The 10,577-nt window shown below is 56.1% G+C and overlaps 1 long non-coding RNA gene across 1 annotated transcript; it reads right to left on the reverse strand.

Moving 5' to 3' along the window:
- Positions 1-3,161: 3,161 nt before the first annotated feature.
- Positions 3,162-10,213, reverse strand: LOC111546747. Its single transcript, XR_002732903.2, has 2 exons — positions 7,362-10,213; positions 3,162-6,307 (listed from the first exon to the last, which is right to left on the reverse strand). It is a non-coding gene; the product is annotated as an uncharacterized LOC111546747 (long non-coding RNA).
- Between the last annotated feature and the right edge of the window lie 364 nt (positions 10,214-10,577).

Below are 10,577 nucleotides of genomic sequence, written 5' to 3' on the forward strand. Positions count from 1 at the left end.
AGCGTTGTCTTCCCTTCCCCTGAAGGTCTCTGCACGTGATCGCCCCTGCTTCCCGGCCCTGTCCTCGGTGGGGTCACAGAATTCTGAACTTGGGGAAAACTCTGGGACCAGGCTCGGGATCGGGGTCTTCGTGCAGCAGAACCAAGCCAGGGGGCAGAGCCAGGGGTTGGAGTCAGGATGACTTTGAGGACCTGAACTTGGAGCGGTCACAGGAGTCGTGGGGGGAGCCTGGGATCTTCCCGGGCATGGACGGGGCTCCTGTCCAGTCTCAGGAAACTTACTGCAGCCAGGACAAGTGGGGGTCATGACTGTCCCCATTTCACAAGTGTGTCAGGCATACAGAAGTGTCCTCCCAGAGGTCAGACCATCAGAGACCAGGTAGAGACCTGGCCAGCTCTAAATGTGACCCTCTCCCAGAGACAGTGCAGAGTGAGGGCAGGTGTGCATTCGAGGAGGGGACAGGCTGGTGAGGCTGGCCAAGTCAACAGAATGGCTTTCTTCTGACCCTTGTTCTGCAATGAACACATCCGAGGAAGATTCAGGTCCACAGTGTCCCAGCCAGTCCCCCTCCCAGGTATTAGGCCAGCATGAAGCCAACTACCAGCATCACCAACATCAACCATTTGCATCTGCCGGGCTTAATGGGTGTGTGGTGTTTGGATGGCTGGATTCAGCGACTTTTCCCATATCACCTGCGAGGCCACGGTCAGCCTGGGAGCCGGCTCCTGACTCCCGTCACCTCTGCACGGCAAGTCCCAGGTGGGCTTCATCCACCCTTGCTGGATGGTGACGGAGCAAACGTCAGGATCTGGTCACACAGCCAGTTACTGTCATCGCAGCCACACATCGCAGCTAGGCCCAGGCTAGATGCCTGCCAATGAGAGCAGAGGGGCAGAGGCACCAAGAAACGCAGGGAGACAGATGAAAATGCAGGAGGGAAGAGAAAAAGCAAGAAGGAAAGAGAGGAGGTTGCTCTTCTTGGGGTGCAGATCTCAATTTCTGAGGAATTTCAAATATCAAATTAACTCTGCATTTCTTTATTTGGGAAAATTACTAACAATGGCCTTGCTCTCAAATAAATGTATACTGAAATGGAATGTCTATGCGAGAACTGAGGGCTGGCCAGGGATTCGTGGGACGGGGAAAAGCCCAACTGGCGTCCACTGAAGAATCTATTGCTTCTTTGTCGGGGAAAAGCCGCACATTTGCTCGCAGAAGTCGCCTGTGTTGTTGCTGTTGTGAGGTGTAAGAGCAGAGGAGAAACACAGGTGGGGTGTTTTTGAAAGACGTCACCAATGCCCTCAGTACACCACGGGAAATGACGAATGTCTTTGCCCTTGAACTTTGTCTCAAGCGCCCGGAGCCTTCTGGGGACATTCTTGAGCAACGTCACTTTGCTTCCCTGACAGGCAGAGGCTGTCTCGGGGGGAAAGTCTCTGGGAGGCGGGGCCGCCTGTGGGGTCTATTCGGGGGTGCGAGTGCGAGTGTGTCAAGAGATTTATTATCAGACATTGGTCCCCCCCAGGGGCAAAGATTGCAGAGCTGGGAGGGGCACTTCTGCCATGGAAGCCTCTCTTTTTCCCTGAGGGGGCAGGAGGCAGAAGTGAGGAGAGCTGGGCAATGGGAGAAGGGTCCCCTGCAGACACGCACTGCCCACAGCCTGCTGTGTAGGCAGCTCCGTACTGGAGCGGGGCTTTCACCGCTGGTCTTTGGTGGGGACAGGGTCCGCTAAATGCTACCCAAAGGGCCTCTGGAGAAACACAGTGAGATGATCATGTTCTGAGAACCCCAGAACGTCATAGAAGCCTCTGGTGCTCCTGACCTCCCTCCCAGCTGCCCCTGAAGGCAGAGCAGCTCCACCGTGTGCCCAAGCACCTCCTCTTTCCGGTGTCTTCTCGGGGAGGGTGTGACTCCAGCACAAGCCAAAGGAGCCCTGGTGAAACTGACCAGATTTGGTTTTTGAAAATGTGTAGCTGGAGAATACAATGCGCCCACCTGGGTTTTCAAAATGTGGGCATCTTGAGTGCGGGAAACGACGTGCCTGCCGCTCCCCAGGGCACCCGGTGGCATCCGCAGAGGGGAGGCAGTCCCAGCAGGCCTGCTGCGGTGACAGCAAACAGCCAGGCAGCCAGGGAAGCTCCTGCGGTGACAGCCCCGGGTCACAGGGTCAGAAGCAGCCCCCGGGGCCGGGAGGTCTTGCGTCAGTTTGGGAACATTTTCAGCCATGACCACTTTGAATACTGATTTTGCCTGTTCCTTCTCTCCTTCCCAGAACCCCAGTTACTCATGTGTGGTGTCTCCTCATTGCGTCTGCTGTCTCTTCCCGTCTCTCTGGGGCAGGAGGGCTGCCATAACCCAGCACCACAGACCAGGAGCTCCACAGCCTTGGTGGCTGCAAGTTCAAAATCAGCACAGGGACAGGGTCGGTCTAGTGAGGCCTCTCTTCCCGGCTTGTGGAGGGACGCCTGCTCCCTATATGCACAAGGCCTTTTCTCTGTGCACACGCGTGTGCGCACACACATGCACACACACGAGCACACGCACATACATACCTGCACACATACCTGCACACACAACCACATACACAGACACGCGCACACGTGCACACAATCTGGTGTGTCTTCCTCTTCTCATGCGTCCGGACTCCCGTCCTGTCAGATCAGGGCCCCACCCTGCTGGCTGCACTTCACCTTAACTACCTCCCTAATGTCTTCTCTCCGGCCCGAGCCTTTGGTGGGAGGGGTTTTGGAGGCGGAGTGAATGTCTGTGTTCCCCGAAATTCATCTGTTGAAACCGTACCCCCGAGGTGATGGTGTTAGGAGATGGGGCCTGTGGTAAGGGATGGGGTCCTGCAGGTGGACCGCTGATCATGGGATCGTTGTCCTCAAAAAAGTGGCCCCAAAGCACCCCTCCCCCATCCACCATATGAGGACGCAGTGACACACTAGGGAAGCCAATCTTCACCACACACGGAATCTGCCGGTACCTTGATCTGAGACTCCCCAGCTGTCAAAGCTGTCAGAAATCCACTGTTGTTTCTAAGCCCCCCAGTCTATGGCATTTTGTTATGGCAGCCAGAACTAAGACAGGCTTCCGCATGTGCATCCTGGGAGGACACGGTTCAGTCCCTCACACCTGCTCTTCTGTTTTCCTCCTTACACTTCTATCCTTCATTCTGAGAATTTTCTTCCAACCTGCTTTCCAGCTACTCATTATTTTTCAGTGACATCCAAACTATTTTTAAACCCACTTATTGAGTTCTGAAATGTTGCTTGTATTTTTTCCAGGCAATCATTTTTGTGTTGCATTTACAAATAGGCATAGAAATAGAAAGTGCAACGAGAAAATAGAGAATGCAGTGAGAAAAGTTGGAGTTCTAGAAAGAAAGTGGAGGGAGAATAGAAAAAACACAATCAGCAAAAAATAATAATAATAAATAAATACAAGTCTTTCCTTTTTGTGTAATTTTTATTTCTCCACTGAAGTTCTTGACCTTTTCTTTTTCTTCTCATGGACAATGTGACCTTTTCTTTTTCTTCTCATGGACAATGTCTCCAGTGCTTTCTGCAGCCGGTGTCTGAGGGTGCTGTGTCTGCGTTCTTGTGTAGATGTTTTCATTCGCTGGGTTTCTCACCACTCACACTCGCGCTGCCATCTCTCCATGTGTGCCTGGCTGTTTCTTTCTTTGCCTGACATTCTATTCTCCATGTTTTGGAAGGAGAATCCGAGGCCAGAATGATGGTTCCTCCAGAGAGGGTGAGCACGAGTGCCAGCAGCCTGGAGGGGCGGCGCGGCAGCTCTGGTGTCCTGTGGTTTGTGTGGGCTCTCTCTGCACTTACACTCACAAAAAGACAGTATCTCAGGCAGGAATTCTCGCAGGGTGCAGGCTTCTCTTTTGACAGGTTAATGTCATGCATGGATTCCTTTGTAAATATCAGATCAACAGCGGAGTTCCAAATTAAAACATTAGAATCGTAGCCCATGTTGACTCATCAGTCCCTGGAATGGCCTAGGAAACAGGGTACTTGGTGTTTGGGGTGTGTCTGTCTCAGGCCGGCCTTCACGGGTCAGGTAGCCTAGGGCGGGAGGAGGAGGGCGGTGGGCAGCTCCACAGCCAGGATCCCAGGAGAAAGGAAGGGCCACTCATTTTCTCTTCTTCACATAGTCCTGGGAACGCAGGGAGGGGAGACGGGGTCTCACTCTAAAAGGCAGCTTTGTAGCCAAACTGCTCCCTCCAGGCGGGAAGAGAATCCCCTGCTCAGAAGAAAGGTGGGCCACCCTGATGATGGCAGGTGGCCCCAAGTGTTTGGATGCAGTGGGTCCCACTGGTTTGGGCCTAACTTCAAGCGGTTGCTAATGGTTCCATGATCTTCTTCTCGCTAACCCTTCACAGAGATGTCTGTCTGATGTCCAGTGCTCAGCCGCACCCCCTGAGCTGGTGAGCATTCAGGTAGAGCCCCCACCTCTACTTTTCTCACCCCTCAAATCAGAGACTGGTTCTAAGCTGGTGCAGCCACTGCCCCAGCATGCCGGCAAGACCTGCCTCCTATTTGAAGAGAGGTCCTGTGCACAGTTCCAGGGGCAGGAGGTGAACACCCAGTGGCCCAGCCTCAGCCACCCCAGTGAGGACGTGCGAGGTTTCAGAAGGGCTGTGCCGCCCTGTTAGGGGCTATACACACAGAAAGGCAATTCCGCCGGTGCCAGGGGTGCTGGATGCGTGCGGGGATCTGATGGCGTCGGATTTCCCAGGGAAGCTGGGAAGCAAGCGTCCTGCACCAAGGGAGGGAGGAGGCTGGAGACCAGCCCAGGCCCAGGCCAGGAGAAACCTGGCCAGGAGCCACTGGAGACTCCAGTGACCCAGCCCTGGAGGGTCAGCACTGTGCCTCAAGCGGATTCCACTTCATACCCAGGTCTCACTGTCTGGGGGGGCTGCAGGGCTGGTGCCTGGGGAGCACGGACTGCCGGCAACCTTCAGGGTGGGAGGCTCCAGATGGGACTTCCTGGCCTATGTTTATGTGGAGTCGAGGCTGCGGGCACCACAGCCAGGCACAGGGTAGGGGTGAGTTGTGGGTGATGTAAGGACTAGAAGCACAAGTAATGGCCTGACCCCCATGTCCCAGCTGTGCTGTGTGTGGGAAAGACACGGGGTCGGGAGGCTGCTGGGGGTGACTCGCCTGCACCTGTTGGGTCCACCCCTGGCCACCAGGCTCACCCAAGGGCAGTTAGTGACTGCCTGCCTCACTCCTGCCGACCCTCAGGGGCCTAAGGGTCCTGCGTAGGGGGTCTAGGAACCACGCTGGAGGAGGTGTCTGTGCCAGGGCCACCAGGATGTCTACAGCAGGACCGAACCCACACCTTGAGCCCCAGAGGAACACTCCTCAGCCCAGGCAAGGGATCAGAGGCGGGAAAACCACATGGCAAAGGCTGTCCCGTGCAGTCATGGCTCCACCACCACTGCCCACACACAGAAGGCAGCCACAGCTGCGAGAAGCCATCTTCACAGACACGCCATCCTTGTGGTTCTCACGCATGCGCACAGACGCTCCATCCTCTGCCACTCCCCCCACCCCCTGCCACCCCAGGCGGGCCAGGAAGTCCCATCTGGGGCCTCCCAACCCAAGGGTTGCCGTCAGTCCATGCTGCCCAGGCATCGGGGACTGTAGCCCCCACAGACAGCAAGACCTGTGTGCAAAGCTGAATCCATCCTGGAGACGGTGCTGACCCTCCAAGACTGGGTCACTGGAGGCGCCCTGGGTCCAGTGGCTTTGGTGGGACTCCTGGCCAGGCTCCTCCTGGGCTGAGCTGGGCTGGTCTCTGGCCACCTGCCTCCCTTGGTAGAGCACCCTTGCTCTCCAGCACCTCCCAGGTTCACACAGCTCCTCCCTGGGGCCGCGCACTGACCTAGGGGCAGGAGGTGGGCCATCCTCTCTGTGGACTGAAGACCTTGTCCGAAGGGAGAGCAGGGCCAGCCCAAGGCCTGGCTGGAAGAGCAGGTCTTGGTGGCAAAGGCGGCTCCTGGGGGCAGCCCACGCGAATGCTTCCCCAGCGCCCTGAGCCCCTGACCACGGCTGAGCCCGCTGTACTCTGGCTCTCTCTCATGGAAAGAGGACCTGGGTCTACCATGCTCAGTATCACCCAAAAATTCCTACAGAAGTCTCTTGGGACAAGAAAGGCCTTCTTCCCTCCCTCCTCCTTTCTTCTTCCTTTCTTTCATCAGGGAACAGCTTCCGGCCGCCTTCACTGTTGGGGCGCCGTAATAAGCCGTGACGGCCTTCGCAGAGCTCCGGGTCTCACGGGTGTGGCTGACCTGCCCACAAATGAGGCGACAGAGGAGAGGGAGGGTCGGGCACCAATGGCTCAGGAGGGAAGAGATCCCTTCTGTATGGGGAGACGGGGCCTTCCTGGAGGGAGCCGGAGCGAGGGGCTCACCAGGGTGAGACATCCAAGGGACCTGGGGGACTGGCCATGGGACACTGTGGTCCCATGTGGCTCCTGGATGCGCTGTGTGTTTGCTGAGCTGAAGGGGATGGGGAGCCCACGTGCCAAACGTGGGCCCCTCGCGGGAGCAGGAGAGGCCATGCATGCCCTGAGTCAGGCTTTATAAAAACCTTCTGGAAACAGTACGAGAGAAGCCACACAGAGGTACGAGCCAGGAAGAGGCAGTGGGTAGTGAGGGGGATGTTGGGGTGCATGGGTTTGGAGACCACCGAGCCCTGAGACCTGCATGCTGATGGTCAAAGTTGCAGAGGTGGCTGCTGTGGTGACTACAGGGCAGGGAGAGGCGGTGGGGTAGTGAGGGGATGTCGGGGTGCACAGCGCCAGATGCTCCCAGCCCTGGGACCTGCGAGTTGATGGTCAAGGTTGCAGAGCTGGCTGCTGCAGCAGCCGCAGGGCAGCTGTGTCCTCCAGGGCAGCAGCTCACAACAGCCAACCCCACCTGCCCCTGCACTAGCCGGCACCTAGGACACACTGGCGTGTGCTGAGTCACTGACCACGCTGTGCCAGATGCCCAGATCAGGGCTGATCCCATCCCTCTTGCCATGTCTGGTCCGTGAGGCTGAAATGGAGGAAGGATCAGAGGACGTGTCCCTGGCGGATTTGCCCGTGTTGAGGGAAATGCCCCCTTCAACGGTGTCTGAGTGCGTCTCTGGCCATCACCTGCCTGAGTGCTGCCTGCCCTGCTCCCGGGGACGATAAGCTCAGAGCAGCGAGGGAGGGGACGCAGAGACCCCTGGAATAGGCTCACTGGGGCACCCGAGCGAATGCCATTCCATAACTCCAGTGGCTGCCTGGCCTCAGCACACAAGACCTCCTTAGGTGGAACTCACTCAGGAAACAGAAGGCCACAGGTTGAAACTCACCAGACCACGCGCCATTTTCATGTGGACACCCCTGCATATCCAGTGGGCCCAGCCACCATGTCCTCCCTGCCTGCGACTCTTCCCCTGCCTATGAGGAGGGAAAGGGCTGAGAGAAAGGCCCCTGCAGGCCAGGAGGGGCAGGCGCTGGGTGGGACGATCTCATAGCAGGTGGATCCAGGAGGCCGGGAGCTCGGGCCCTGCATGTAGTTGGGTTCCTCAGGGGCAAATCTCACTGCCGGGAACTGGTGGATTCTCCTGCATGGAAAGCCCATGGTCTCCTCAGTGGCTCCTGCCCTCGCCCTGCCACAACTGGTGCCCACCACACACTGCCAACCTCTCAGTCGGGGCAGCGCCCGCCACACACTGCCAACCTCTGAGTCAGGGCAGCTGGAAATGGCATTGGGTCTGCAGATGCACGGGAGTACTACGGGCTTCCCTAGCTTCCCTGGAAGCCCCAGCAGTTGATGGTGAGTTTTCCAATCAATGATTTTATCCACAACTCAGCAGAACCCCAGGCCCTGGGAGTGGATAACCAGTGTCAGTCCCCGGCCGTGTTCATAGAAAGCAGCACCGGAGAAACGCACGGGCAAAGCAGATGGCGCAGAGGGAGCCTCCCTCTGCTGGGAGCAAAGCAAGCACACAAGTTTTCACACATATTGCATTGGGCACTCAAACACACAGGACACGGGCACTCACACACAGGACATGGGCACCCACACACAGGACACGGGCACCCACACACAGGACATGGGCACCCACACACAGGACACGGGCTCACTACACACGGGACATGGGCACCCCCCCACACAGGGTGCGAAAGCCCACACACAGGGCACCTGCCGGTCCTGACTCACACCTGGTGCACCTGGGGGCTGCCGCCTCAGCCATACACTGGAGCCACCCTGGCTCTGGGCAGCAGAAATGCTCTGGCTCCCAGGGAACCATGGTGGACTTAGCCGGTCTGAAGACACAGGGGCCAGGGCCACGGTGCTAACAGACTGCCTTGAACTTGAAGGCTGCCCGTTTCTGCACTCTTGCACCTGTCTCTGTGCATGAGTAGGCTGTAGGAGTGCAGGATCCCAGCAAGTGCACTTGGCATTTGGACAGATGGTGGCAGGTCACCCACACAGCAGCTGCAGCGATGTGCACCCTGGCCACTTGGCCAGAGCAGGCTGATCACTCGCACTGCCATGGTCTTGTAGAAAAACTCTCTTAAGAGTCTGGCCTAAATTTAGCTGATGTCTCCCGGTTTTTGGGAAGACACAGCACCATCCATCAGACTAAACCTGCAGGAGACCTGCATGTGCTTCCAAAGGCGGGTTCTGGGCTCCGGTGTGGACGCCTTCGCAGGGGGCCCTTATGCTGCCGACCCCAGAGCCCTCCACGCTCCACTCACGGGTTCTCACCCAGAGGCCATTTCCCCCAGTGCCTGCAGAGGACCAGAAATCTTGGGCTTACAGAGCAGGTGATGATTTGTCCCACACTGGGGTGACCTGGCCCTGGCTTCCCAAGAAGCTTTAGGCAGCCTACGCATGTGCGTTGTGTTTTTACAGCTACATATTTACTTCAACGGTGACCAAAACCATCAAGCCCACGGACGACCTCATGGATGAAGTGCTGCAGGTGGAGTAAAGCAAACCTGTGAGTCAAAAACAAGTACTAGGACCTGACCCAGACAGTGCACAAATCACTCACACCAGGGAAACACAGACGTAGAGGCTGATCCCCAGAACGAGGTGACAGAATCAAGCTTCTGACACCCCACGGTTGTAGGGCTCGGAGGGTTGTGCTGGGTCTCACCCTCTTGCCCCCGTTCAGGTCGCTCAGGCGTCACTCATGAGGCTTCATCAGTTGTACCCCATGAGCATGGATGACTCTGGAGAAAACCTTCTGAGGGTTTCCAGAGACACATTTTTGCTCCTTCAGAGTAATGGGAACAAGGGGTCACTCTGCTTCACGATAAAGCAGTGACCCCACATGTGTGTGCAGGTGAAAGTGCTTTCTCTCCGGCCAGAATAAAAGAGGAGGCTCACAGCCCTCCACCCAGCACCAGCAGCTGGCGACAGGGCCACGCATTTGTCAGGACTGGACCCACGTGCACACACGGTTGTGTCAAGGGCTCTCTGCCTTGCATGTCTAGTTATAACAGAAAAACAGAAATCCAGGGGGAACATTATTCTGGTTCCTACCCGTTAGACAGTTCTGGTTCAGGACCATGGCGACCTGGGCACAGGACTCCTCCACCCTCCACCTGCACCATGGCAAAGCCATCTCATGGTGAGCCTGCTAGAGAGTGTGGTGTGGACAGAGAGGAGGAAGCCTGTCCCCAGCTGTTTTCCAGCGGAACTCTGGATACTTTTGTGTTCTGCAGAAAATGAGGATGAAGTTGACAAAAAATCCAGAAAGGTTGCTGTGGATGGCACTGCAGGCCGTTCTCCCAGGGAGCTGGTCCCGCTCTGACCATCTTCCCTGCTCCGCAAGGGAATGGAGGGCCTCCGTGTAAGCAAACACCCTCGGGCTGTGCATGTGGGAGATAACGTGTGCCAAACGCAATCTCATCAACCCATCTGCCCTTCGACACCCAGGAGCTTGGCCAAGCAGAGAGAAAACATTCATCCAGAGTTTAGCAAATGATGCCATCAATTGAAAGAGGTTTACTTCCACTGAGATGTCTTTAAAAGCAGAGTGATTTTAAAATAATAGTTGGTTTTAAACTGTTTATTTAGGTGTCATGAGTGTTTTTGTTTTTTTGTTGTTGTTCTTAAGACAGAGTCGTGCACTGTCACCCAGGCTGGAGTGCAGGGATGTGATCTTGGCTCACTAAAACCTCCGCCTCCTGGGTTCAAGCGATTCTCATGCCTCAACCTCCCGAGTAGCTGGGATTACAGGCATGCACCACCACATTCAGCTAATTTCTGTATTTTGGACAGAGTTTTGCCATGTGGTCCAGACTGGTCTCGAACTCCTGACCTCAAGTGATCCTCCTGCCTTGGCCTCCCAAAGTGCTGGGATTACAGGTGTGAGCCACCACACCCGGCCAGGACTGTTTTTATAACATTGTTGTGTTTTAAGAAAACTTTCATGGCTTGTGACAAATAGTATGTAACACAGTAAGTTTTGTGAACAAAGCTGTGTGAAAGGATAATAAAATCTTGGGAAACCAGTGCACTCTGCCAAAAGGAAAAATTTAAACTGGAAGCTGAATCATGCAAGAAG

This window comes from Piliocolobus tephrosceles, unplaced genomic scaffold (assembly GCF_002776525.5).
Source record: "Piliocolobus tephrosceles isolate RC106 unplaced genomic scaffold, ASM277652v3 unscaffolded_20364, whole genome shotgun sequence".
Lineage (NCBI taxonomy): Eukaryota > Metazoa > Chordata > Mammalia > Primates > Cercopithecidae > Piliocolobus > Piliocolobus tephrosceles.